This window comes from Mesoplodon mirus (genome assembly GCF_964341445.2).
Source record: "Mesoplodon mirus genome assembly, chromosome: 19".
NCBI lineage: Eukaryota > Metazoa > Chordata > Mammalia > Artiodactyla > Ziphiidae > Mesoplodon > Mesoplodon mirus.
This window is the reverse complement of record NC_138995.1, coordinates 2,822,551-2,849,010: the sequence shown is the minus strand read 5'-3', so window position 1 is coordinate 2,849,010 and position 26,460 is coordinate 2,822,551. Positions and strand designations below refer to the sequence as shown.

The window sequence follows — 26,460 nt, the reverse complement described above, 5'->3', positions numbered from 1 at the left end:
AACTGGGTCTCCTTCTGGCTTACTGCCCTTGGTCCTGAGTACAGGCACTAAGCCTGCATTTCAGGCACGGAGGAGGTGATAAGAAAAGGGGAAGAGGTGTGTGCCAAGATTTTATTGAAAACAAAACAAAACACGCACACACACGATAGCTTTCCTAGAAACCCACGTCTGTGGACAGACATTTGTTCACATCTCGTTGGCCAGAACCGGGTCATTTGGCTGCCTCTAACTGCAAGGGATGCTGGGTGTTTCTTTATTTTGATGATGTTTTATTTTGGAACCATTTTAGATTTTCAGAAAAGCTTCTGAGACAGTGCAGAGGGCTCCCATATACCCTGCACCCAGTCTCCCCTTGTGTTACTATCTTCCATCACAATGGCACACTTTCAAAAGTAGGAAGCAACACTGATACATACAGTTAACTAAACTCCAGACCTTATTTGGATTTCACCAGTTCTCCCACAAGGTCTTTTTCTGTCCCAGGGTCCCACACTGCATTTAGTCATCATGTCTCCTTAGCCTCTGCTGGGCTGTGACAATTTCTGAGACTTTGCTTGTTGTCATGATCTTGACAATTTCAGACAGGAATGGTTGGATGTTTTGTAGAATGTCCCCCAGGTTGAGTTTGTTTGTCAACTGGGCTTCTCTCATGCTTTGACTAGAGTTATATGCACAGAGATATTGGGGCGGGGGCATCATATCCACATGACTTATCACTGGTGACGTTGCCCTTGGTCACCTGATTAACATAGTGTCTGGCAGGCTTCTTCACTCTAAGGCTACTATTAGTCTCCATCCTTTGGAAGCAATGCACTAATTCAGCTCACACTCAAGGGCAGGATGAGGCTCCACCTCCTGGAACAGAGAGCATCCACGTAGATTACTTAGGATTCTTCTGGAAGGAAGAGTGATGGCTCTACTGTCACCCGGAATAAAATCGGGGTCCTCTTGGTAAGGAAATAGGGGAGCATGGATATGACATTCTCAGTTGTGAATGGGGGTACCAGCATTTGCCTTATCTATGTGGATAAGAGGATTTTTACTCTACTTTTTAATGCTGCGACTTCCGGAAGCTTGGAATAATAGTTGGGGTTCTTATCTGAGGTTGACAAACTTTGACAGGTGAGTTTATTTATTCAGGACTTATGTACTGGAGATGGGGACAGTCGCTGGGGACACAATGGTTCATGGATTGTGGCAGACACAGCTATTGTCACCCAGTATCACTTTCCCTTTCCCTTAGTAATAGAATCCCAGGGCTTCAGCTGGGTATGTGGCTGCCCAGGTAAGGACTTCATTTCCCAGCCTCCCATGCATGGTCGTATGACCAACTTCTGGCCAATGGCATACGAGTGCAAGTGACGTAGCCAACATCTGAATTAAGCCATGGACCAGGTCTCCAGGATGGATAAGTGGGAAGAAGAAAGCGACCGCTGGTTCTTACTCTTTACTGGAGTAGAAGCTTTTGGTGTGGTGGTCCCTTGGGTCAAAGCTGTGGCATCAGTGATCGTAAGATACCCATAAATTCTACACCTGTGGACGACTCAGATGACAGTGAATTCACCAGAGAACTTTGTCCTGGGGCCACCTGTTATTGTCTGTGTCAACTTGAGCAAACCACACCACTTCTGTGCCCCTCTGTGAACTTCTTTGTGAATGTCAATGCCTCTCACACAGATAATTAGGGAAATCCAATGTGCTGAGTATGTAAGATACTCAGTACGGTGCCTGGAAGGTAGTGTCTCACAAATGTTTGCTTCCATTTTTGTTATTGTTGATTATTACCACAATGTTTGTAGAATTAGAAAAAAACATTTATGATAATAGGGTCAGAGATCATAGTCTTCCTCTGTTTTTTGTGGGGTTTTTTGGTGGGGGAGGGGGGTCTGTTTATTAAACATGACTCTAAACTGTAGCCCTAACAAGGCTAGTCTTAAATGTATGAAACGATTTCCAAATTTGGGACCCATGAACCACTTCAGGGCACAGGAATTAGTCTGCATTCCAGATCAGTTAGGGAAATAGTTTGCAGCAACTACGACATTTTGGAACACATCAAATAAGAAGAGAGATCACTGTTGTATGTCAGAGTCAGAAAGAAAAAGTAAGGCATTTCTGTGTGATTTCAAGAATGGTTCACTCACAGAGTCCCCTCTGGAGACACAAGAAATAGCAGGCCTATGTCAAAACCACAGTGAACTTTTCACTGACTCAAAGACCTCCCACCCAATCCCAGGGGATGGGGTAATTCAGTGGAGATTAAAGGCTCACTCAGTCCTGGTAACCAGAGAAATGCAAGTTCTATTAGGTTACCAGTTCCATTTTTCTGCCAAGCACAAAGGCAGAGTTTCCCTGGAGGAGACAGAATATTTGCTCTCAGCCAAAAGACCCCAGAGGACCAGAGCTGTTTAACCGAGATTACGAAAAAGAAAAGAAGTTGAACTGCACAGCTTCGCTGGGCCTGGACATTACTGCCAGCCCCCCACTCTGAGCTAAAGCCCCTGGCATTTAAGTCAATGAAAAATGAATAATGCACTTAGTTAAACATTTCCTCCCACCATGAAAGTCCTCGGTCACCCTAATTTCTTTTTCTACTTGACATTTTCACTTCTTTTTCTGACCAGATATCCATAATGAAATCTGGCACTCAGGACAAGTGCTTTCTATGCGAGTTTTCGCCAACGTTCTATTAGGAGCTTTGAAACTCAACACCCTCTTTTTATCCCATATTACTTCCTCCCCTGGAACTGTTCAATCTCTACTCAGCAATCCCATTAGACTTTTCACTTCCATTTTTTTTAAAGCTGATAAAAATGTGTAGGTGTTTGAACCCCATCCAGGGAGGTAGGCTTCCAAGCTCAGCAGAGAGTGGGAGAAGGCTGCATTGGGTGTGTAGGGTGCTGCCGGGTGCTGGGTCCCCTCCCTGGCTGCCCGCCCATGCCTTCGGGGTAGGGAGGTGGCCCATTGCGGGCACATGTGTGGCCTTTGCCGCATGCTCTGGGGATGGTGGGATTATTGCACAGATTTTTATGTGGCTGGAAGTCCTTGTTTTCATCTTCCTGGTAAGTGGCTGAACTTTGTAAAAGAAGAGAGTGACTTAGCAGGAAATGGTAGGACTAACACAGTATTTTATCACGTGGAGCCGGCCAATGTATCACGCTTTTCCCCTTCTTTTTCAGGGAGGGGAGTTGCCAGCTTTGTTGCAGGGGAGGGAGGGGCGGAGGAGCCTGTGAGGGTGTCCACAGAAGACCTGTGGCCACCCTGGGAGAAGGGGGAATTCTGTTTTTGCAGCAGATGGTGGGCTGTCCCCAGAGCCCGTCCCTGCTCCGCCTCTGCTCTTCTCTGCAAACGCCTCCCAGAGGCCTTGCACCCTGGCTCCGGTGTAGGTTTGCCCCACGGGGAGCCCTGGCTGAGACCAGAGGTGGAGAGCTCTCTCCATCTCAGCTCTCTCCATCTGAGCCTCCTTGGTGCTTCCAGCCCTCCCTCCGTGGTCCTCAGATGGACCAGGTTCAGCCCCTGCTCTGCTACTGCCTGGCGAGGGGCAAGTGAGTCCGTCTCTCTGAGCCTCAGTTTCCACATCCGTTCAGTACCGCCGCTCGCACCGACCTAGCACCTGGCTGGGACTCACCGTGACCATGGTGGTAAAGCACTGCTCAGCATCTGGTCCCCGCAGGGCTGTTCTCATCTGCGTTGGGAGTCGCACGCAGCCCACCACCTGTGCCATCCGAGGGCCACCGGCACAGTGCTGTTGAAGGACAAAGCAAACAGTTGAACTGAAGATGTATATATTGATCTCTAGCGTTGGATGTTATTTTAGTGATTTTTATCAGAGCATCTCCCCTTCCCTGGCCCCTTCGGCATTCCTTCTGTGATCTGACAAGGAATTGTGTCAGGCGAATACTGCTTGTGGCTATTGGGTGACTGATTGGATCTATGCCCCACCCTCACCTCCGCAGCAGCTGGTCAGCTTTTCCTCACTGTCATTCAGCCAGCATCTCAGGCACTGCTGTGTGGGGGTCAGTCATGACAAGTAGTCGTTGTCAACAATCACAATCACAACAGCAGCTGATATTTATCGAGCCCCTTCTGTGCAGGTTCCCAGCAAGCGTTGTATTGGCTTTTGTCATTGATTATTCTCCTATTTCACAGTTGTGCAAACTGAGGCTCCGACTGGCTGAGAAACCGTGCTAAGTGCACACATAACAGCAGCTGCCCTGTGTGTGGCACTTGTTCCCTGGACACACATGTTCTCTCGGTCCTTCTGTACTCGGACTTGGTCAGTCCTGAGGCGGATACCAGGAGGGAAGTGCTGTCATCACACTCATGTTGCAAAGGAAGAAACTTGAATACGTGACCTTACTGCCAGGGCCTGGCTGCTAAGGACAGGAGGAAACGTGCGTCCAGCTGGGAGCTGGACACAGAGCCCGCACTCCCGGAGGCCACGGGGTCAGCACCGTCTGAGTCTGGGTCTTCCCAGAGCAGAGCCTGACATGCAGCTTGGGCAGTGGCGTGTTGGGAGTGAGACGGGGAAGCTAGAAAGGCAACAAACATTCGTTGGTGATGCTTTACTGCTGTGGGCATGTGGGCGGGCCAGGGCAGGGTCCACTGAGGGCCCTGAAGCTGGGGACGCACCCTGGGATGCTCCTGGGGGCACTGACTCCTTGGCCCTTCTGGCCTGTCCTGGGTGGGGTTGAGAAGCTCCTCAGGAAGCTGTTGGCATGTGTGATGCGGCCTGCCGATGACCTGTGGGTGCCGAGGGCTGCTGAGCGGGCTCCGAGGTAAGTTCTCTGTCGTTAAGCCCCTTTCACACTTATGGTGCCTGGGACTCGTCCCAAGTCCCATCAGAAAGGAGCTGGAGGACACGATGGCAGTGGACAGGACCCTTCCTGGGGGGGTCACTGTGGACTTAGACCCTGCCCAGCACCCACAGGGAAGCAGAGCCAGCACCAGAGTCCGCTGACATCCCAGAGGGCCACACTCTGTCCTGGCTTCTCAGACCTCACGCAGACAGCAGGACATCAGGAGGAAATGTCAGGCCCGTCTCCTCCCGCTGCTCCAAGTTCCAGGCGAGGGGACTCAGCATGATCAGCCTCGGGGGCTTTCGTTGAGGACTGGCCACTCCCTTAGCGGATGCTCCCGGGCCAAGCACTCCACTCCTCTGGGACCTCAGGATCTGATGATGAGTGTGATGGACGCCAGTCCTCGGCTGACAGGCACAGCCAGGGGCCCCACACCCTCGGGGAAAGTGCACTGTCAGGGCCGAGTCTCTCCTGGGTGCCTGACCCCAGCCAGCGTGGGGCTGGGAGCCAGGTACGGAGTTGCGGCGGGCGTGGCTCCTGGCTGCGGGGAGCTACCCCAGGAGAACATCGTTCACGGAAGAGCAGAGCCTGCAGAGACCACCTGATCCGCTTCTGGGGTGTTCAGAAGAGAGGGGAGTGCGCAGTCCTGCTGAGGTTTAGTGAGTGTAAGCCTTGTGACGGCGCCGGGTTCAGTGCTTACAGATACTAACGCACTGAACTGCAACAGCCCCGCGGGCTAGGGTTGCTCTTATCCCACCTGCTGCAAAGAAACTGAGGCTCGCAGGGGTTAAGTGCCTTGCTGAAGGTCACCAGGTGGTCTGGCTTGGAAGTTCATACGTGAAATCCCTAGGCCATGCAGCCTCAGCTCCACTCTGAATCACAGCAAAGTGTAATAGAGAAAAAGCCTCTGGAATAGCTCATATTCACAGAGTGTTCATTAAGTGCCAGGCTCTAGGGGAAGTGCTTTCTGTGGCTTCTCCGCTGAATCCTGACAGCAAACTGTGGAAGTGGCACAATCAGCATCTCCGTTTTGCAGATAAGGAAGGTGAAGCTCAGAGAGGTTGCGTAACTGTCCCAAGGTCACTCAGGTTGGAATCGTGGAGCTGGGATCTGAACTCTGGAGACTGGGCTCTGAGCTCACCCTCTTGGGGGAGTGTTGACTTCTAATGCAAAACCCAAGGGACAAGCCACATGATCTCCCAAAAAACACTTTTACCATTAAAATGGGAAGTCTCGATGTTTTCAGGCCTGTCCTTGTGTCTTGTTCATCCACGGTCCAAGCGCTAACAGAGTGCACGGGATCAGCACTGACTGAGGGGGTGTGAGCTCGGTTCATGATTGGCCCCTTGGGAGACACCAGCTCCTCAGGATGGAACCACAGAATATTTTCCGAGATGCCTCCAGGTTTAGCTCATCCTCCAAAGTGTGCCTGATGGAATAATCCCCCCAAGAGATGCTCCAGAAAAACAGAGTTCCAGGGCCAAGTATGTTTGCAAAAGCGCCGAACGCTACACTCCCTCCTGGAGATTCAAAATGCCCCTCAGCCCGTGAGAGGCGGTAAAGGTCGTAAGATGCATAAGTTCCGGGGATCTAAGGTACAGCGGGGGATTACAGCTAATAATACTGTATCGTGTATGTCGCTGAGAAAGTAGATCTTAAGTGTTCTCACTACAAAAAGAAGTAGTAACTGTGTGCCAGGCTGGAGGTACTATTAGCTGATGCTGAGCTGGTAATCATTTTGCTACATATAAAGGTATCAAATCAACACGCTGCACACCTTAAGCTTACACAATGTTATGTGTCAATTATATCTCAGTAAAGCTGGGAGGAAACTAAGGCATCCCTCTCAAAGAAAAAAATAAATAAAAGAAGGTGTTTCTCAGACTGATTCTTTACCCAGCACAAGTTCATGTGCCAGACGCACACTGAGGCCAAACAAACGGAAACATCAGAGTTTGGAGCAGAGAAAGGTTTGTTGCAGGGCTGAGCAAGGAGATGGGTGACTCTTGCCCCCAAAACCGAAACTCCCTAACAGGTTTCAGCAAAGCATTTTTAAAGGCGAGGTGAGGGAGGGGTGTGGTTAGTCGTTGCAAACTTCTTGGTGTCGGAATCCTTTGTTCTTGCAGTCTTTATTTGTTGCTTTAAAAAGAAAAAAAAGATGAGAAACTATGATACTATAACGGTCCTTCCAATAAATCCACAATAGACAGCATTATGGGGAGGAATAGATAAATCATCTAGTGTTCACTGGAGATTTTTATTTATTTATTTATTTTAAAAATAATTTATTTGTTTATTGTTTTATTTTTGTCTCTGTTGGGTCTTCGTTGCTGTGCCCGGGCTTTCTCTAGTTACGGTGAGTGGGGGCTACTCTTTGTTGCGGTGCGCGGGCTTCTCACTGCGGTGGCCTCTCGTGGTAGAGCATGGGCTCTAGGCATGCAGGCTTCAGTAGTTGTGGTACATGGGCTCAGTAGTTGTGGCTCGTGGGCCCTAGAGTGCAGGATCAGTAGTTGTGGCACGGGCTTAGTTGCCCCGCGGCATGTGGGATCTTCCCAGACTAGGGCTCGAACCCGTGTCCCCTGCATTGGCAGGCGGATTCTTTTCTTTTTTTTTTTTTTTTGTGGTATGCGGGCCTCTCACTGTTGTGGCCTCTCCCGTTGCGGAGCACAGACTACGGACGCGCAGGCTCAGCAGCCATGGCTCACGGGCCCAGCCGCTCCGCGGCATGTGGGATCTTCCCGGACCGGGGCACGAACCCGTGTCCCCTGCATCGGCAGGCGGACTCTCAACCACTGCGCCACCAGGGAAGCCCCGGCAGGCGGATTCTTAACCAGTGTGCCACCAGGGAAGTCCTGGAGATTTTTAAATACACACTTTTAGACCCTGAGAGCTCAAAGAGACAAAAATAATACATATATGGACAATAACATCATAACTAAGTGTGCTCTAGTAGAAGTGTATAGAACTTTATGCCCAACAAACAATAGAGTGATTTTTTTTTTTTTTTGGCCACATTGCACAGCTTGTGGGATCTTAGTTCCCCACCCAGGGATTGAACCTGGGCCTCAGCAGTGAAAGCGCTGAGTCCTAACCGCTGGACCGCCAGGGAATTCCCTATAGTGATATTTCTCTCCTGGCTTTTAACACATTCCTTTCTTCTTCCTATCTTCCTTCTGCTCAGCCCTCTGAACCCCATTCTGTTCTTTTCTGACATGTTCTCAGTGTACTCTATGATTTTAAAATGGCTTGTGCTAAGCATTGAATGAGCATTGAATGGCATTTGCAAATTACTTTGAGTTTGTGGCTTTGAAAGAAGGGTTATGTAAAGTATTGATAGCTAAACTACTTTCTCAGGGGGCGGGTTTGAAAAAATGGCAGATCAAAAGCTTCTTAAGAATGTGTATGGGTATGTGCTGGGAGTCTGTTCTGTCCAAAGGAAATCTCTGGCAGGTATTAATTTGAGGGAGAAAAAAGGAAGTTTTTAAAGGCAAGTCATCACTAGGAGGAGAAAAAGGGAGAAGGAAGAAAAATTACAGCATGTTTTAATTGTGACTCGGAAACTTTATAAACACAATTTACACATGTATCACTTATAATCATTTTCCTGGCCAGAGCAATAATTATGATAAATCCTTTGTCAACCCTGCTTAGGGGTCTTTATGAAGTAGTCGGAAATTAGTTCACATACTAGAGAATACTTCAATAAAAATCCGATCCAACCCAGCCTCTCTGCACATGGAATTCCACACGGCTTGTAATCAGATGTTCACCAAATCACACTTTTTCACTGCCAAACGCCTTGGCAGGTTAGCATAAACAAGTCTTGAGTTCATTAAGTTGCATTTTTTAGTCTTCTAATTAGCTAAAAGTTGTACATTTCAAGCACAGCATGTCAAGAACTCAATTTCAAGGTATAATGATATGGCATAGGAGCAAAAGTCATGGCCTTTTGTCAAAAATGTTGGTTGATGACTCTCTGCTTAACTGGTCTTAGGCTGGCTTTGGTAGATGTGTAGAGAGGAGCTGACAAGGAAGCATTCTTAACACATGGTCGTTTTTCCTAAAAAGTCACCCACTCCAATCTCTATCTTTTCCAACACATCTGAGGTTGGGATGCTAGAAATTAGGTCCTCCCACACATTCACCTAATGTGAAATTTTTTTTTCAACACTTTCAGTTTTCTTCCCCCTCAGTGATTTCACATCAGCAAACTCAGCCACAATCCATGTCTTATCATGATCATGTTGAAACATAAACATTTCTCTCAATAATGTTTCACACACTCATCTGCAGTGCATTCATGCAAAAACGACAGCGTCCCCATAGTATTCCAGCTCATTTGTTTAAACTTACAGTTAAGTAGCTTCAGACCACATAGAGAAGACTCAGGGTGGGAATAGCAAAAGCAGATTCTAAAATGTCAGACTTTAAAGACCACCAAATCTGATTCTCTCCTGTGTTAAAACTGAAAGCTGAAAAAAAAAAAAAAAAAAAACCCCAATCAGGTTCAAAAACAACAACAACAAAAAAGTGAAAGCTGAGACCCAGAGGGGAGGAAACTCACTCAAGTGTACACAGTTGATTAGCAGCGGAGTGGGAATTTGAAGAGGATAATCACATCTGTCTTTCAGAGCATCCTTCACTTTGCTGAGATGCTTTGCCTTTCTGATCTCATTTCACACTCCGAGGAGCCCGTGAACCAGGGAGCTGGGTACCATGCCCCCATCTCACTGCCGAAATACTGAGGAGCAAGAAGGCCAAAGGTCCTGCATGAGAACACGTAACCAGCGAGTGCTAAGGCTACAATCCAACTCTCCTTAAGTTCAGATCATGCCCTTTTAATTAGATCAAGGGATCCTGGGGGTTTTCATAAAGGACAAGAAAGAGTGTGCATGAGGCAGTGGCTTTCAAACATTTAAAAACACATCCCTAATGAGTCATTTTACCTGGGTCTCCGGAGCAGTGGAGGATGCTACCTGGCCTCCATTCTCTTTCTTGCTTTTAGTACTAGAACCCCCTAAGTTTGAGTGGGCACCCAGTTGCTCAGCTGGAAGATTACATTTCCCATCAGTCTCTCCTAGCAAGTGGGTATGACCTGGAGGCTACCTTCCGGCCTATAGGATGTGGGAAGAAGGGTGTGCACCACAGGTGGGGCCCTTGGAAAAGGAAAGCACCTGCCTTCCGCTTCCTCTCCACCCTCTCCTGTGGGCCGTATGGCTTGCTGCAGGCAGGGGCCAGGCCAGGCCAGGCTGATGAGGGTCACACCCAGGGGAGGTGGAACACCCTGGGAAGGATCTGGGGGTCTAGATTATCCCACAGAGCACAGCTGTCTACTAACCCTAGCCCCCTGCCCACCTCTGGCTGGGTGCAGACAGGGAAGCAAACTTCTACCTTGTTGAGCCACTATACTGTGTGTCCCTTTAATACAGCAGCATAGTGTAGCCCTGACTAACATGCCCAGGCTACATCACACACACACGTGCATACTCACGCAAACACACACACACACACGCACAACAAAACAGATGTTTCAGAGATGATGCCACTTCTTACCATGTGAAATGTGCCTTGGTCTAGCCCATTCCATTCCATTCTGCCCTGCTCTACTTTTTTTTTTTAAAAAAAAAACAGATATGGGACTTCCCTGGTGGCGCAGTGGTTGAGAGTCCGCCTGCCGATGCAGGGGATGCGGATTCGTGTCCCGGTCCGGGAAGATCCCACATGCCGCGGAGCAGCTGGGCCCGTGAGCCATGGCCGCTGAGCCTGCGCGTCCGGAGCCTGTGCTCCACAACGGGAGAGGCCACAAGAGTGAGAGGCCCGCGTACCGCAAAAAAAAAACCCAAACCAATAAACAGATATGACTCCTTCCCCTGACCTCATGACCCACTAATGGGTTATGACCTATAGGACTAGAGCACTTGTCTAGAGACAATGCATTAACCTTTGCCGAGGGACCCTTGAGCAAAGCACTTTGCAAAAAGAGGTGGAAGGAAGCACATACCCTGGCAGTTACGACAGATATGCACAAATGCACAGAAGCACGGAGCTCGGGAACGACAGGGGCACACTGTGGGCTGGTCGCTGGAGTTGGTGGATGCCGCCCGCAGGGCTCCGCGGAGGCGAGTGCATAACGGGGCGGGCACTGACTTTGCATCCAGTAGCGTTAAAGCATCCTGAGAGTCCAAGTGTGCACCTCTGCACTCTCCAGCCACGCTGGCACCTTTATACACTCAAGCTCAGGTGTGCCAAGGACCAGGTGCCGGGAATAACGAGGCCCTGCTCCTCTGGGCAACTCACCCAGACCACCCATTCTCTGCTTTCCATTTTCTGGGAGAATTTTCATCTTCCTCAGGTCTGCTCCCACCTCTCCCCTCCTCTTGGCTAACTTTACAAGCAACAGTGGCACTGTAAGAAAGAGTCCTTTGGGCTTTACATAGTGGCCGCGTGGCCCTGAGGAAGTTAGGGGAACTCTTCAGTACTCGGTCTGTTCACCTGTAAACTGGGTGCAGTGGCACCTGTCCAGAGAGGACTGGACTCCAGTGAAAAGAGTCAGGCGGCTGGTGTCCTTGAGCATCTACTATGTGACAAGTATTAAATCGGGTACCGGGTTCAGAGAGCATAAAAGTGGTGATGTATGTAGGGTGCTGATGAGGGGTCTGGCTGGTTTTCGGGTTGTGATGTCACCTATCACGGTGTGGCTTTTACCATCCTTCTGGTATAGCTGGCAGGTAGCAAAGGGTGGAGAGAGGATTTTCACCTGCAGAGCTGACAACAGAATGAAACTTTCATGGCAGTCAGGGCAGCCTCAGAGGGGAAATTTCCATCTCAGCAAGAAAAGGCATTCATTTCTACCTATTTGGGTTGATGGATTTGTCCACTGAAACCCATTTGAAGAATATATATATATATATATATATATATATATATATATATATATATATACACATTTTTTTAAACGACATTTAGTTTATTTTGAGTTAAAATAAACCTCAGTAAATATTTTTGTGATCTCTCCTTACCCTGCCACAAATAAAATATAATGAGCTCGACGTTTAGATAATCCTCTGATTTTTCTCAGTAGACATTTTAGATAAAAGACAAAGAGTTTCTTATTTTGGGGTTCATAAAACATTCTACATTTATGGCTTCATTTTTCTGAAATCCAGATCAAAGCCTGGCTGTGAAATTTTACTGTCCCACTGCTCACGGGTCTGTTGACTTACTGCATACTTCAAAATTCCCTTCTTCCCTCCAGACCCTCTGACCACCTTCTTTAAAAAAAAAAAAAAAAAAAAAAGGACATTTGCATTTTGTTCTATTCAGTACCTTGAAGATGTAGATTGGCAGAGTGAGGCTGGGGGAGCTGAAACAACATTTTCCTGGGTTCTAATTAGAAGAATTAACTGTATTCATAGCAAGGCCCTCTCCTAGAGCCCCTGATTCCCCCATGAAGCAAGATGTTCTTGTGCTGAATGCAAGTGAGGTTGGTCATTCATAGCCTGTGATCTCCGCCCCCTACCCCGTTCACTAGATGCCTTTATGATCTTTGTTTATATTAATCCCCAAAGAACTAAGCTTCATTTCATTTTATTTGGTAGAGAAACCCAACAGCGAAAAGTTCAGGGGACCCAAATGTTTCCATAATTGCTTTGAGTTCTGAATGTATTTCAGGCTGACAGCAAAGATAAAAAGCCCCTTGCGGTCTGGTGTTGGGAATCATTTTTCAGTGCTGTGTGTGGGAAATTGAGCCTGGGCTGCAATGGGGTGGGTTCAGGGAGGCTGGAGTTTTCAGACTGCAGTGAAATGGGCCCCGGCTGTCACTTTAAATCATCCCTGCATTTCAGGCCTTGGTATCAATCACACCTCGGATGAACAACACCACGTTGGAAACAAATTTGGGGAGAAGCAAACAGGGGGCGGCTGGGCTCTTGTTTACGTCTTCTGTCGTGTTTCTTAAATTGTTCACATTTTCTTTTTCCACCCACTTGGATAATTCCTGCTTTCAGTGGTGACGGAAATGAACAGGGGCCAGAATACTACAAGCTATTCCCATGATGATTGCAGCTGAGACCACAGGCCAAACCATGGATGTGTCATGAGAAAAGCCGGGTCCTGCACAGTTTCCTGGGCTGCAGAGGCTCCCGGGAAGTTTGGAGAACTGGGGTCTTCTTCCCCCATAACAGGGTGGATCCACCCAGGATCTGCTCTTTGGCACCATCTCAACTTTTTACCTTTATTTTTTCCATCTGAATAATGGGCCCATTTTGTGTTGCCACTTTGTATAATTCTAAAAATCTCTGCAAATAATTTCAACATGGCTGTGAAATACATAGGAAATTGAGATCCTTAGAGCGAGAAGAGTCCTGCATAGGGCATTTTCCTAGGAACTCAATGATCATGCCTCTAAACTTTTCCAGCATCTTAGGAGCCATTCCCACATGGAGTTCAGTTTGGGGGGAAATTTCAGGAAGTACTTAGTTTGAGCAGTGGTTCTCAAACTTTTTGGTCTCAGAACCCCTTTACAATCTTAAAAATGACTGAGAGTCCCAAAGAGTTTGGTGTCTGTGTGTTATATCTATTATTATTCACTGTATTAGAATTTAAACTGAGAAACATTTAGAATATTTATTTTAAAATAGCAATAATAAACCCATAACCTGGGGCTTCCCTGGTGGTGCAGTGGTTAAGAATCTGCCTGCCAATGCAGGGTACACGGGTTCGAGCCCTGGTCTGGGAAGATCCCACATGCCGCGTAGCAACTAAGCCTGTGCACCACAACTACTGAGCCTGCGCTCTAGAGCCCACAAGCCACAATTACTGAGCCCTGCGTGCCTAGAGCCCGTGCTGCACAACAAGAGAAGCTACCGCAATGGGAAGCCCGCGCACCGCAACTAAGAGCAGCCCCCACTCATCGCAACTAGAGAAAGCCCGTGAGCAGCAATGAAGACCCAACGCTGCCAAAAATAACTAAATAAAATAAATAAATTTATTTTAAAGAACCCATAACCTACATAGTTCACTTTTAATGAAAAATAACAGTATGTTCCCAACCCCCCCCAAAATCAGTGAGAAGAGTAGCATTGTTTTAGCATTTTTGCAAATCTCTTTGATGTTTGTTATAATAGAAAACAACTCAATTTTTAGTCTGCTTTCTGACTTTGATGTAATATTGGGTTGGCCAAAAAGTGTGTTCGGGATTTTCTGTAACGTCTTACAGAAAAATCCAAATGAAATTTTTGGCCAACCCAATACGTTTTGATTGAAGTATAAGAAGAAAATCCACCTCACACAGATAGTTGGAGAAGGGCGGAGTATTTTGATAAGGCTCTCCAGATCACTGGAGCTTTTCTTCTTTGATACTACACCAAAATTTGACAAGTGGCAGTTTCATAAAGGTTAGTTGCAATGTGGAATCTGAAACCCTGTGAATGGACTTTTAATTCTCTGGTGCATTAAAATACATCGGTGTAACTTGTGTCTCTGGCACTCTGAATGGATCTTTTACCCGAGGAAGGAAGGAAATCACCGAGCACCCGCCGCACACCCATTCTTTCTGTTACATCATTGAATTCTTTCCTGCATTCATACATTATTGAACTGAGCACATAAAATAACCAAATACTATATGAAGCACTGGCAAAAAGTGAAGTTGTCAAAGACCAGCTCCTGCCTCCAAAAGGAGCTATGAAATGGAAAGAGGCTGAATGGGAGTTAGACAGACCTCGGTTGAAATCCAGCTCAATCTCTCACTGTGTTGATGTTCAGCAGTAAACAGATTTGTGAAACGCTCCTTAGAAAACAAAACGATTTGAGGTTCAAATAAGTTTGTGAAGCACTTCCTCCCTCATGAAGATTTTGAATGCACAATGGGAAGATAAGGACTCTTTAAGTCCTTTAGTAAAGAACCTTGTTTAACTCAGCATCTTCCAAACTTACTTGATCACGGGCTCTTTTTCACGAAATGCCTGCTGGCCTATTGACTAAGCATGAGAACATCAGACTTGGTAATCAGACTTGGTTCTGGTGAGGTCTCCTAAATCGCTGGGTACCCTGGAAAATTCTCACCATCAATGGACGCTGGGGACAGTAAGACCTGCTCTGACTGCCTTGCCCCGGGTTATGCCATTTAATTCTTAGAGCAATCTTAGAGGGGAGGGTATCATTACACCTGCTTTACAGCCGAGGAAGCAGACGTTTAGGGAGGATAATAACTAACGAGGTTGCTCATCGGGTTTCTGGTGAGGCCAAGACTCAACCCAGATCTAGCTGGTAGACGCCACCTTGCCTGATGGTCAGGGTCTCCTTGTTCGGTCTTTTGCATTGACTCACACTGCATTCTTATTTGCATCTTGCATTTTATCTAATTTTTGGCCTCTTAGTCTTATCTCTTGGCTGGATTGCAAGCCCCTGGAGGGGTCAGGGATGGCTTCTTGGCCAGCTGATTTCTGCTCAGTGCCTTCTCTGTGGTGGGTGTCCAACGATGTGCATTAATGGACTGAGCCCACACTGGGCTTCTTTTCTAGCCAAGTGCTCAACTCTTGGTGCCGCGAGTGTCCGTGCTCTGGTCTTTGGGGCAGGGGTGGACCAAAAGGCAAGCTGATTGTTTTTCTCATCCCTCTGTGAATGCTGCTTAGCATTGAACCCGCCCTGTCTACACACTAATGCTATGTCTCCCAGCTGCAACCATGCAGAAGACACAACCCAGAGACCCCGCTGTTGTCTCTTCCATGGGGAAGGGAAGACGGTCTTCTAGCGCACACGGCCACAGAATAGATATGAGTCATTAGATGGGCAGCTCCACGGATACGATGCTTAAGAAAAGGGTCAATTCCTTGCTCAACTTCTTAAAGAATGTGTTTGGAAGTGTGATTTTATTAACTCACACGTATTCTTTTGGTTTCTACCATGTTCTCAGCACCATGAGTTATTCCAGAGAAGTTTAAGACGCCAGTCCATGAATCTACTCTGAATTTATTTAATCAGACTTTCTTTGCTGTCAGGGTTTCCATAGATTTTTTTTTTTAAAGAAAGCCAGAGATCTGATTAATTTTCATGAGTATTTCACGTGAACCTGCTTTCTATCAAATCATCTGTGTTTCCTAATCTACAAAAAGATGTGTGTTAATTCTTTTCTTTCTCAGAAAGTGTTTGTGAACTTTCAAGGGAAAAAAAAACTTGGAAAAATGAATAGCAATTTCAGGAATTTCCAGAGTAAATGAGGCTTTGAGCAGAGCCTATGATCAGTGTGCATAATTCATTAAAAACAAATCACTCTGCAAAATTGGGTAAACCAACAGCCTAAGACTGTCTCTGTGTGCCATGTGGCGGCCATTTAGTTCATGGCTGTTGCTAATGAAGCTCTTTATATAAATTTGAGAGTAAACAGATTTGGACAAATTTATTTGCTAGGAAAGCAGCAGCCGCTATCCCTGCCCAAATCACACAGGCCCTTAAAATGTGGTTTGGAGAAAATTATCCTTCTAGAGACGTGTGTGTGTGTGTGTGTGTGTGTGCGCGCGCGCACGCACGCGCATGCCCATGTGCCCTTGTGTGCATCGTGTAGAATTATTTTGCGTTATTGCAAAGCTCTGGAGACAGAGACTCTATGTTTTAAATAACTAATCACTTTCAAATAGGGGACCAATTAAGCAAACAAGAGCAGTCATAGAACTGAGTTTGTGCTATAAGAACAGGTGATAACATAGTGAATCCGGTTCTATGCCTCGTGTGTTATCATCTTCTTAGCAACCCTGTGAGATACTACAGCCCAGGCTGAGCTAGGGGAGGGGATGTGCACTTTATACATTAAGCATCTTGCAAGCAGCAGACTGAAGACTGAAGAAATTCAGGTTTTTGAGTCCGAAGTATGTGCTTTGAGTCCAAAGTATTGCACTTTATTCATAAATCTGGAAGATTCTTTGGAAGAAAATGAAACTGAGAATGCATATCTTATTTAGCAATTTGAATGTAAAGGGGTAATTTTGGACCCATGTGTTCCAGATTAGATGTGGGCCATGCTCATATTCACCTCCAAATTGCGGGTCCTCCATTTTACCTTTTGTAGATAGGCATGGTATTTAAAGTTTTTAGTTGTTTCTGTTTTCTTTCTGTTTGTTTTGCTTCATTTAAAAATTATCCTAATAGGAGACAATCAATTTAAGTTCAGAATTATGACTCAAAATATCCCAGTGAACATAGTTCTGGGTTGTTGATGGAGTTCTGCAGGAAGGAAAAACACTATCACTTTATCTACACAACGGTTCTCGTCTGGCATTGGATAGAGTTCTGTAATGATTTCATGACTGATGTGAAAATGTCACCTAGTCTTAGACATTTAAAATATATTACAGTGAGCTCTGTAAAGAGCAACAGCAATGACAACAGTGAAGTTTCACCCTAAGAGCACGTTCCTATGCCGACAGATTAATTCCGGAAGTAACCCTGAGCTAAATGTTTCCAGAGGCAAAGCAAAGGATCTGTGTGGTGCGGTGACCAGGACAGCTCTTAGAAAAGTTTTTCCAACTTGTTTTGCAACCTGGGATCTTGTTATTCCTTTGTTGACTTAGCTGTTTTCACTAGATTTGAAAGTGGCCATTTCTGGCAGCCTTCTCGTTCCACTCAGTGTGGAAGCCAACCTCAGATACGGAAGTATCTCTTCCTAAACAGACATCCATGCTAGGCTAGGTTCACGGAGAAGTGGTTCGCAAGGGTGAGCCATGGCAACTCGTTATTTTCTCCCTGTGGTCTGGATTCCTGAGGAAAACTTTGACTCTTTTCTGATGCTTTTCCACCTTATTTACTTGGGGAAAAATTACAGAACACGTGAATATTCTGAACGGTTTCCAGAACGATTACACTTGCCGGTGAGCGATTCTTTCACGTTTCCGCCACATAGAGCACCATGCCATCCCCCCCACCAAGCCCTTTTTGGGGGAAATAAGGAAGGAAACTCAGAGACTATGTATACTTCAACACAGTGAATTCTATTCCAACGAGAGAAGGACCAAGGACCTCTTGACCGTCCGTGTTTGCCTCAATTTTTTTGAATCATCTTGGAGTCTGCCTGGCTGAGTTTCTGTTCTCTGGTGCTTGTGGGCTGGTTGGCGTTGGCCCTGGTCAGGAGGAGAACAGAAAAATCCTCAGGGAAAGTACAGGATGTGACAGAAAACTGAGCTGGTGAATCAGGGGTGGGCTGGTCTCCATCGTGTCAAAAGTACAAGAGTTCTAGAAGGTTGTGGGCAGGAAATGGCATTGCTGAGTCAGAGGAGAGGACCTTGCCCCGTGAGTCAGGACCCTCGACAGACACACCTTGGGGCGCAGATGTCGATGAAGCCCCGGAGACAGCTGCGGAGGAGTTAACGGAAAAGAGAACTCGCAAGCTTGTTGAGTGTTATTGAGTCCCAAACCTCAGTGCATTCTAGGGAAAAAGATATCTTGAGATGTGGTCTTGGGCAGGTTCCCTAGAAGCAGACACTGGAGCAAGGTTGTGTGTGAAAGGGGTTGATTCGGAAAGTTCACAGGGAAGACAGGTTGAGGAGTGAGGAAGTGGGAGTGGGAAAGGAAGGAGGCCAGGCCAGGGTGAGACTTCGAGCAAAAACCTCAGCCACCGGGGTTGGCTGCTGGGCAGCCAGTGTGCCCACAGGTGGTCAGGAGGTCGGAGGGCACGTGGGGGAGGTGCGGGGGCCAGCTCGCACTGCATCAAAAGAGCAGACTGCGTGCTTCCCAACTCCATGCTGAGCGACGGCCATGTGGGAGTATTTACACCATGGGAATCAGCAAATGCTACAACTCAGGACTTTTTTTTGGAGAGCTACGCATTTACCAGCCTGGGTGGACCTCTGACAATGTCTGGCACAGACACACCCAGCACACATTTACTGAGTAGTTCCTGTGTGGCAGGCTCAGGTATAAGCATTCCTCTACACATTAGCTCTGTAGTCCTCACAACGATCCCATGGAGAAAATACTATTTATCATCCCCATTTACAAAAGAGGAGACGGAGGCACAGAGACGGCGGGTGATTTGTTAAGGACAAGTCAGCCCGTTCATAAGGATAGAGCTGCAGCCAAAGCAGTGGAGTCCCAGAGTCTGTGCTCTTCAATATGCAATATTCAACCATGGAAAATATACAGGCTTGCGCTGCACAGAAAAGACTTTCCTTGACGATAAGAAAGCATACATGTGGAGGTCATTCACTGCAACATGACTTGCCATCGCAAAATATTGGAAATTACCAAAATGCCTACACCTAGGAGATCCAGTTGAATAAACTATGGCCCATCCACACAGTGGAGTCCTACACGGCTGTAATAAGGAATGAGAAGGTTTGATCTGGACTGATATGGGGTGATATCCGGGGAGCAATGTTAAGGGGGAAAAAAACCCTGAGTGCAAAACAGAATGCATAATGTGCCATATTTTTGCATATAATATATATTTATTTCGCATGCGTATCTCTTATGTACACAAATAGATGTGTGTGTGTGTGTGTGTGTGTGTGTGTGTGTGTGTGTGTGTAATACTTTCCCCCTCCAAAAGACATGCAGGATGGATAAGCCAAAAATAATTAAGGAGATTGATTACCTAGGGGGAGTGGGAACGGGTGAAGGATTAAGGGAGGGAGTGGAACTTCCAAGTATTCATTTTTTGAATCGTTTTGATTTTTGGAACTAAGGTACTATTAATATTTTCCCTATTTAAAAATTTAAATCCATGAGGATGGGGGAAATGTCTGCAAGGTTGTAGGTATGCTTGCTTGTGTGGGCCCTCTTTGCAATGGCGGTCCTTGGCAGGAGGGATTGTCACAATTCACTCACACACGTGCCTATGGCTCATACTGCTCTGAGGGAAGCCCCATCACAAAGGCTACGACACAGCCCCTGGTTGCTGAGGGCATGGGTGCTGCAATAGAGGCCAGCAATGTGCTCCTGGGATGGCCACGTGTCAAGAAAAGGTTCCCAAAGTCCAGATTTGAGGGTGCTTGGAAACAACAGGGAATCATCCAGGAACTGGCAGCATCCAGAGACGACTCTCTCCATGTTGCAGAAGACAGCTCTTAGGGGACCCCCGGGCACCTGTGTTCCTCGAGCAAAGAGTCTGGTCATGACCCCCAAAACAGGGGTCAAGAGGTCACGGTAATGGGCTCTAGGTAAAGACCTTGGAGTTCAGCTTTTGTTCAGATCGGTGTTTGCTGTCCCTCTTTTTGTGCCAGATCCTCTCTCGTGGGGGCTGAAAGACTCGCTGGAGACGGGGCCAAGCGAGTCAGCAGATAAGAGAATGTGAACTTCCCTTCCCACTCTGAGCAGCCCAACCAGGCTGTGCATTTCATGAGAACAGCTCTCTCTTGAGGTTTGTGCTAATTCCTTTTCCCAACTGGGCTGGGAATGCCATCAGACAGCTGCGCTGGTGTGGTCCAGGGTGTCTGCGTCTGTCCTGACAGCCACCGGAAAGCGCGCAACTCCACAGACACAGGGAGGACGTTTCGGGGACTGGCAGCCGTGTGAAATCAGAGCTCCGTGTTTAAGAAGAAGGGTCGCATTGCTTGGTTTTCCAGCTCATTCTTGGGACTGGTTCTGATTTCACACCCCTGATCACAGGGGCTGAGTCACCTTCTCATCTAATGTAGAGGAAAGAGCATCAGTTAGTGCAGACCAACCCTGTATGCTTGTCCTGGGTTCTTCTCTTCCAAGCTGTGTGACCTTGGAGCAGTCCCTTTCCTTCTCTGAACCCCAGATGATACTATGGAAATACTGCTATCTGCCTGCATCCAGGGCTAGACCAGGTTGTCTGCTGAAAGCCCTCAACCACTTACCTCTCTGACAACAGCAGCTCTGGGAATTGAACCCAGTCTTGTCCATTCAAAGCCACCAGCCTTTCCTCCCGTCCCAGAAGTCCATGAGGTAAGTGGTTAAAGGTGCAGCCTCCACTTTACTTTGCCTTTTACTGAGCACGTGACTCAACCCCTCTGCCCCTCAGTCCTCTCATCTCCTATCTCCAGGGGTCGATGAAAGACCAAACGTGTTGAAGTCTCAGAATGGTACAAAGAACTCTGGCTGTTGTGGCCATGGTGCCTCTAGACACACATCCGTGTGCGCTGAGTTCTTTCCTCCGATTAGCCCGAGGTCTAGGTCGGGAATAGTAAATCCAGGGCACACACTCCACCACGTCCACGGCAGATGTCACCAGTCGCTGGCCTCACCCTTCTCCATGGTCTGGGTGGAGCCTCAGAAACCTCAGGAAGGCACGACTAGTTGATGGCAGCTGGCGCGTGAGCCTCGCCACCATCCACCAGTGTAGGTGAGCGTGGGCCTTTGATCTTCTGCAGGATGATCTGCTTTGCATGGAAACTGAGGCCACCTTTGCAATCTGGAAGCTATCCAGGCCCCTTTCACAGGTTCAAAACCAGACGCCTCCCTCCGAGGCCTCCCCAAATGAGGAGAGCCTCTGTTCCGTCCTGAAGGGACAGGGTCAGATGCTGCTCCTGCTGTCTGGGGTCAGGAAGAACCCTCTGGAGGGAAGGCAGGGGGTGTCAGTGTACAGGATGAGATGATTCAGGGAGGCTAGCTGTGGAGTACAGATCCCCGTTGCGCAGAGAAGGCCAAGGTTATGCAGCCAGTGAGCAGGGAGGGGCCAGGTGCCCCCCGCCCAAATGCCGGCCTCCTTACCCTGGGGGCAGCTGCAGCGCTTCCCCTTGCTCTTACAGCTGTTTAGAGTCTGTAAAGCCGCTAATCCCTGGCCATGTGTCATTCCCAGCCAGTCAATGGGCCTCGCTTCAGCTCAAAGCTGAGAGGCCTGGCTCCCCCTCTGCACACTTAGTGTCCAAGTTTCTGATTTAGTGGGAGAAGCCCAGCACGGCCCCTCGGTGCCTTCTCAACCAGAGCCAGCGTAGAAGGTGCCAGAGACAAAAGGGCCTTGGGATGCATTTTCAGATGGAAGGAGAGGAGAATCTCTTTTCAGCTTCTCCAGGGAAGATCTCAGAAAGAGCTGATCTCTGCTCACCCTCCAGGTGCCGGGACACTGCTAACCTGCACCAGGTAAACCTGGAATTCTAAACCTAAGGCACAGCCAGAGAAGGGCACTCCTGCTGGGCAGAAGGTGCCGATGGAAAAACAATTTGAACCTTTTTAAGTTAAGCAAGTGGTTTATCTTAGGGTCTTAAATTCTCCAGAAAGTTCAGGATAGAAATGAGTTTCCTCCCAAACGAAGTCTGATTTACAGTTACCTTGGTGGACAGAGGAAACTCAAGCCGAGCGGCCATGTCTATGCTTCGCTCATGTGCTGGACTCAACCAGGCCTGGGTTTAAATCCCAGCTTGGCCCCTGTTATGACTTGGGCCACTTCTGACACTCTCTGAGCCTCAGTTTCCTCATCTGGGAGATGTGTGATTTCAGACCGCCAACGCCACTCCGTCATCCCAACCAGGATCTTCCGAAAGTGAAAGGTCCCATCAAGGGCATCCCACACGAACAGGGACCCTCTCAGGCAAATCAGGGCTGTTTTGGGAATCAGCACCGGGCTGAGCTCCAAGACTGTCACCTCGGGTTATGCACTCCTGTTCCAAAGTCCACGTCCTTTCGGACACCCACTCATAACTCTGAAGTTTGTTTCTGTGGCAAGTGGCACAGAGAGGGAGGGTTGTTATCGCTTCTGGAAACACAGGTGAGTTGACTCCAGAATAAAGAAATATTCCATTTTATTTCTGTGTTGCAGACGTGATGCTGGGTGCTTCCTTTGGTGAGGCTAAAGGGGAGCCGCTGTTGTCAGAGGCATCCAGGGGGTGTTTTGAGGACCCCCTCCCAGCCCTGCCTGCTGCCCTCACCCGAGGGGCCCTGGGACATGGGAACCATTGCCAAGCGGTGAAGGCTCGCTGACGGCTGTCTTCCCTCAGGCTCTTTCCTGACGTTTCTCCATCACCATCTCTGAAGCCACCCGTCCTTTTCAGGAAAAAGAAAAAAACTCAGTAGTCTGACATTCCAAGAAACCCCAGAAGGAGGAATGTAGAAAATCAAACAGGCTGGTCCCCATCCAGCGGTTCCTCCGGGGAGAGAAACGATTTCGCACGCTAATGGCCGGGCCTCCGACGCTGACATTTTCTTGCAATGTACTTAAGTTCGGTTTGTTTTGCTTTCTGTCTCCACAACAATTACCAAGATTTATTTTTTATTGCTTCGGTTCACGCTGCCAGGACCACACTTCCTTTTTCTCTTTAAAGGAACAGCCATACTGAGCGGAGGGGCCTAGGAAGTGAGCATTTTCAATCGCAAAAATGAAAATAAACAAGGCTGCTTGCCTCTTCTGGAGACGGCCGGCCGCTTCCCCCATGCTCGGTGCCAGAGGGGCTTCTGGCTCTTCTCTGCTTGACACACGGGTTCACCCAGCGACTCGGCGGCAGCACTCCACGAGGCGGGTTGTCACAGAGAAATCATCCCCCGCCAAGGGGCTCCTCAGAGGAACCCTGGGCACTCAAAAGGCACTTTGTTCTCAATCGCGGGAGACTGGGCTTCTTGTGGGGTGACAGGGACGAGGTTGGGGGTGAGTCTTTCTCAGAGTTGATGTGGTTTTCCACGGTGATGGTTTGCAGCTGGGGGACCCCTGTGAGTGTCCAGGTTGTCTGGGTTGGGCTTGTCTGTGTCTTCCCTGCCACGTGGTGATGTGGGGTCATTCCAGCAAGGGCGGGGAGAGAACCGGCGTGTGTGCGTCCCCGCTCCTCGAGGTCCTGGAGGTGTGACCCTGGGAAAGTTACTCACCCTCTCTGAGCCCCAGTTTTGTCACTGGAAGCACCTGCCTCCCTGGGCAGCTGTGAAGACTCCCTGAGACCATGGATGGAATGGGCTTGCACAGCCTGGCAGAGGTACCTGGGTCGGCTGCATAATGGCCCCATCTTGAGATGGGAGATGATCCTGGATTATCCAGGTGAGTCCCATGTAGCAACAGGAAGGGCCTTATAAGAGGAGGGCAGGAGGTCAGAGTCTGTGACGATGGAAGTGGAGGTTGGAGGGACGCGGGGCAACGAGCTGAAGGACGCAGGCGCCTCTAGGAGCTGAAAAGGCAAAGGAGAGATTCTCCTCTGGAGCCTCCAGAAGGAACCAGCCCTGCGACGCCTTCACTTGACCCGGTGAGACCCACGTCAGATTTCTGACCTCCAGGCTGTGAGAGAACACGTGTGTGCTGTCTTAAGCGGAGTTTGTGGTCATGTGATCCAGGAGCCCAGGAAGTGAGCACGCAGTGCTGGACCGCTGCTGTCATATCGCTGACGGTGGTCATGAGCCTCTTCCCCAGGGCTGTCTCTCAGGTTCCATGTGGGCCTCCAGTGCCCTGAGGCTACACGTTTGTCTGTTCATTCGTTCATTCATTCATTCCTGGGAACCCAGAATCTGCTGAGACTCTGCTGGGGCTGACATCTCAGGTGCCCCCTGCCCTTGCTCACTCTCCACCTTGGGCCCGCTCCTAACCCAGAGCCAGAGTTATCCTTCAGAACCAGGTCAGGCCACCCCCCTCCCCGCTTAAACCCCAGAGCCTGGGTCTCCGTCTCTCCTGTGCCTTGTGGCGTTCAGCCCCTTCTGCCCTCCCTCTGGCTCTGCCCCCTGTCCCAGGGCCGCGGTGCCGGCCACCACCCCTCGGTGCACTGTCTTCCCCGGGGGGCCACCTACCTCACTGCCCCCCTTCTTTGGGTCTTTACTCTCATATCACCTTCTCGGCGAGACCCTCCCTGACCACCCTCTCCCCTCCCCTGCTCCCGCCCCCCCATAACTTATCAACACCTGTTTTTTCCTCTTACATTTGTGTTTCTTACATCCCCTGCTGGAAATAAGCTCCCTCAAGGCAGAGGTTTTCACCCATTTGTTCCCTGTCGTGTCCTCGGTGCCTGTACACAGCAGGGGTTCAATAAATATTTGTGGAATAAATGAATGATTATCAGGGTCTTTAGACCCGATTCCATGCAGCTCCTCAGCCTCGTCTGGGGTCTCAGCATCTCACGTTCTACTTGCATGGGCTGTGTGCTGTTCCACACACAGCCCTCACTCAAGCTTCTGTGATTTGGCACAGGTGAACCTTTTCTCTGCCTGGTGAACTCCTATTCTTCCTTCAAAACCCATCTCCTTTGCAGAGTTACCTCTAAATCTTTCATCCCAGGCTATTTGCCTCTCCCTCTCTTGTGCATTTCTAAAGTACTTTGTGCTTCCTTTCATTGGAGAACTTATTGATTAGAGTTTTATTTTTTTTAAACACATCTCTTTCCCTGATCAGACTGTTAAGCTGAATCTTCCTTTTTACTTTCCTGAACCATCTATCAGAGTCCCTGACACATATAGGTGAACAGAAACAGTGAATCAATGGATGGATGGATGGATGGATAGATGGATGGGGACAGGGACCTTGTCTCAGTTGACTCTAGGTCTCAATCATTGAGTGCAATTTTTGGCACATAGTAGGTGTTTAGGAAAATCTCCTGTCCATAAGGACAGGGATTTGTGTCTGTTTCGTCCTAGAGTAGTGTCTGGCTTGTAGTAGGAGCTCAGTTACTCTTGATGAGTGACTAAATACGGGGGCCCTGCTTCTATCAGCTCTCTCCCAAAGGCGAATGATGGGCCTTGGGCTGCAGAAGGGAAAGGAACCTCTAGCTGCTCTGGGGTCTCTCCCTCCAGGCTCACACACACACACACACACACACACACACACGTGTTCACATGAATCAGAACATGTTTGACATGGAGAGAGCAGGAGAGGTCTCTGTGTCCAAATTCCCCCCTTTTAATAAGGGCACCAGTCATATTGGATTAGGGCTCACCCTGAAGACCTCATTTTAACTAATTACATCTGCAACAAACCTATTTCCAAATATGGTCACATTCCAAGGCACTGGGGGTTAGGACTTCATCACACGAATTTCGGGGGGGGGACACAGTTCAACCCATGGCCCCCTCCCTGACATGGACACCCCCTCCTTCCATCACCGCCATCACAGACAGCTCTTTCCTCTGAACCTTCTGAGCATTTTTTACATTCTGCTTTTTCTACATTTGCCGTAAATTTTAAACCCCATGAAGACAGGGGGTTTGGTCTTGTTTATACACTGCCATGTCCCAGCACTCCCCAAATAGTGCCTGGTGCATAATACGGGCTCAGTAAATGTTTGCTGAGTGAATGAACAAGAGACCTGGCTCCCGAATCCTTCGTTCGACTGTGCGCCCACCCAGGGCAGGAACGTGGCAGCTTTATCTGGGCAAACACTCAGTGAATGCTTGGGAAATGGAATCACTTTTTGGTCCAGCGGCGAAATTTCCTGTGACTCAGTAAATCACTTTAACTAATGAAGGAATAACAATCCCAGAGGAACAGAAGTTTCAACTATGCAGATTATTTCTGAGTTTTTAAAAAGTGTCTCTTCAAAGAAATAAGTCCCTGGGGACTGCCGGCTCTCCATAAAGCCTGACTTTCCACTCGCTTAAGTAGCTCATTTTGGCCCAGAGACAAGATCCAGTTGGTGGTTTTTAATAAATAATGTTTTCTGTGTTACAAAAGCAAAATTGAGAAAATTTACAGAAGTAGGAGGAATTAAGAAAGAATAACCCACCAGCCACAGACAACCAGATTGTTAATATGTCACTGTGTTTCTTTCTGGTCTTTTTTTATACGTCTATTTTTATGTGGTGATAAACA

General features: G+C 48.2%; 2 long non-coding RNA genes across 2 annotated transcripts in view; both read right to left on the bottom strand.

Annotated features, from left to right (window-relative positions):
• The window catches only part of LOC309795097, a 29,956-nt gene extending 26,217 nt beyond the window's left edge, over window positions 1-3,739 (bottom strand). Inside the window, exon 1 of the long non-coding RNA XR_014292217.1 lies at window positions 3,629-3,739. This is a non-coding gene — a long non-coding RNA (uncharacterized lncRNA). The remainder of the gene's footprint in view (window positions 1-3,628) is intronic.
• Window positions 3,740-9,268: 5,529 nt separating this feature from the next.
• Window positions 9,269-26,460, bottom strand: part of LOC309795096 — a 32,498-nt gene continuing 15,306 nt past the window's right edge. The window contains exon 5 of the long non-coding RNA XR_014292216.1: window positions 9,269-9,540. This is a non-coding gene — a long non-coding RNA (uncharacterized lncRNA). The remainder of the gene's footprint in view (window positions 9,541-26,460) is intronic.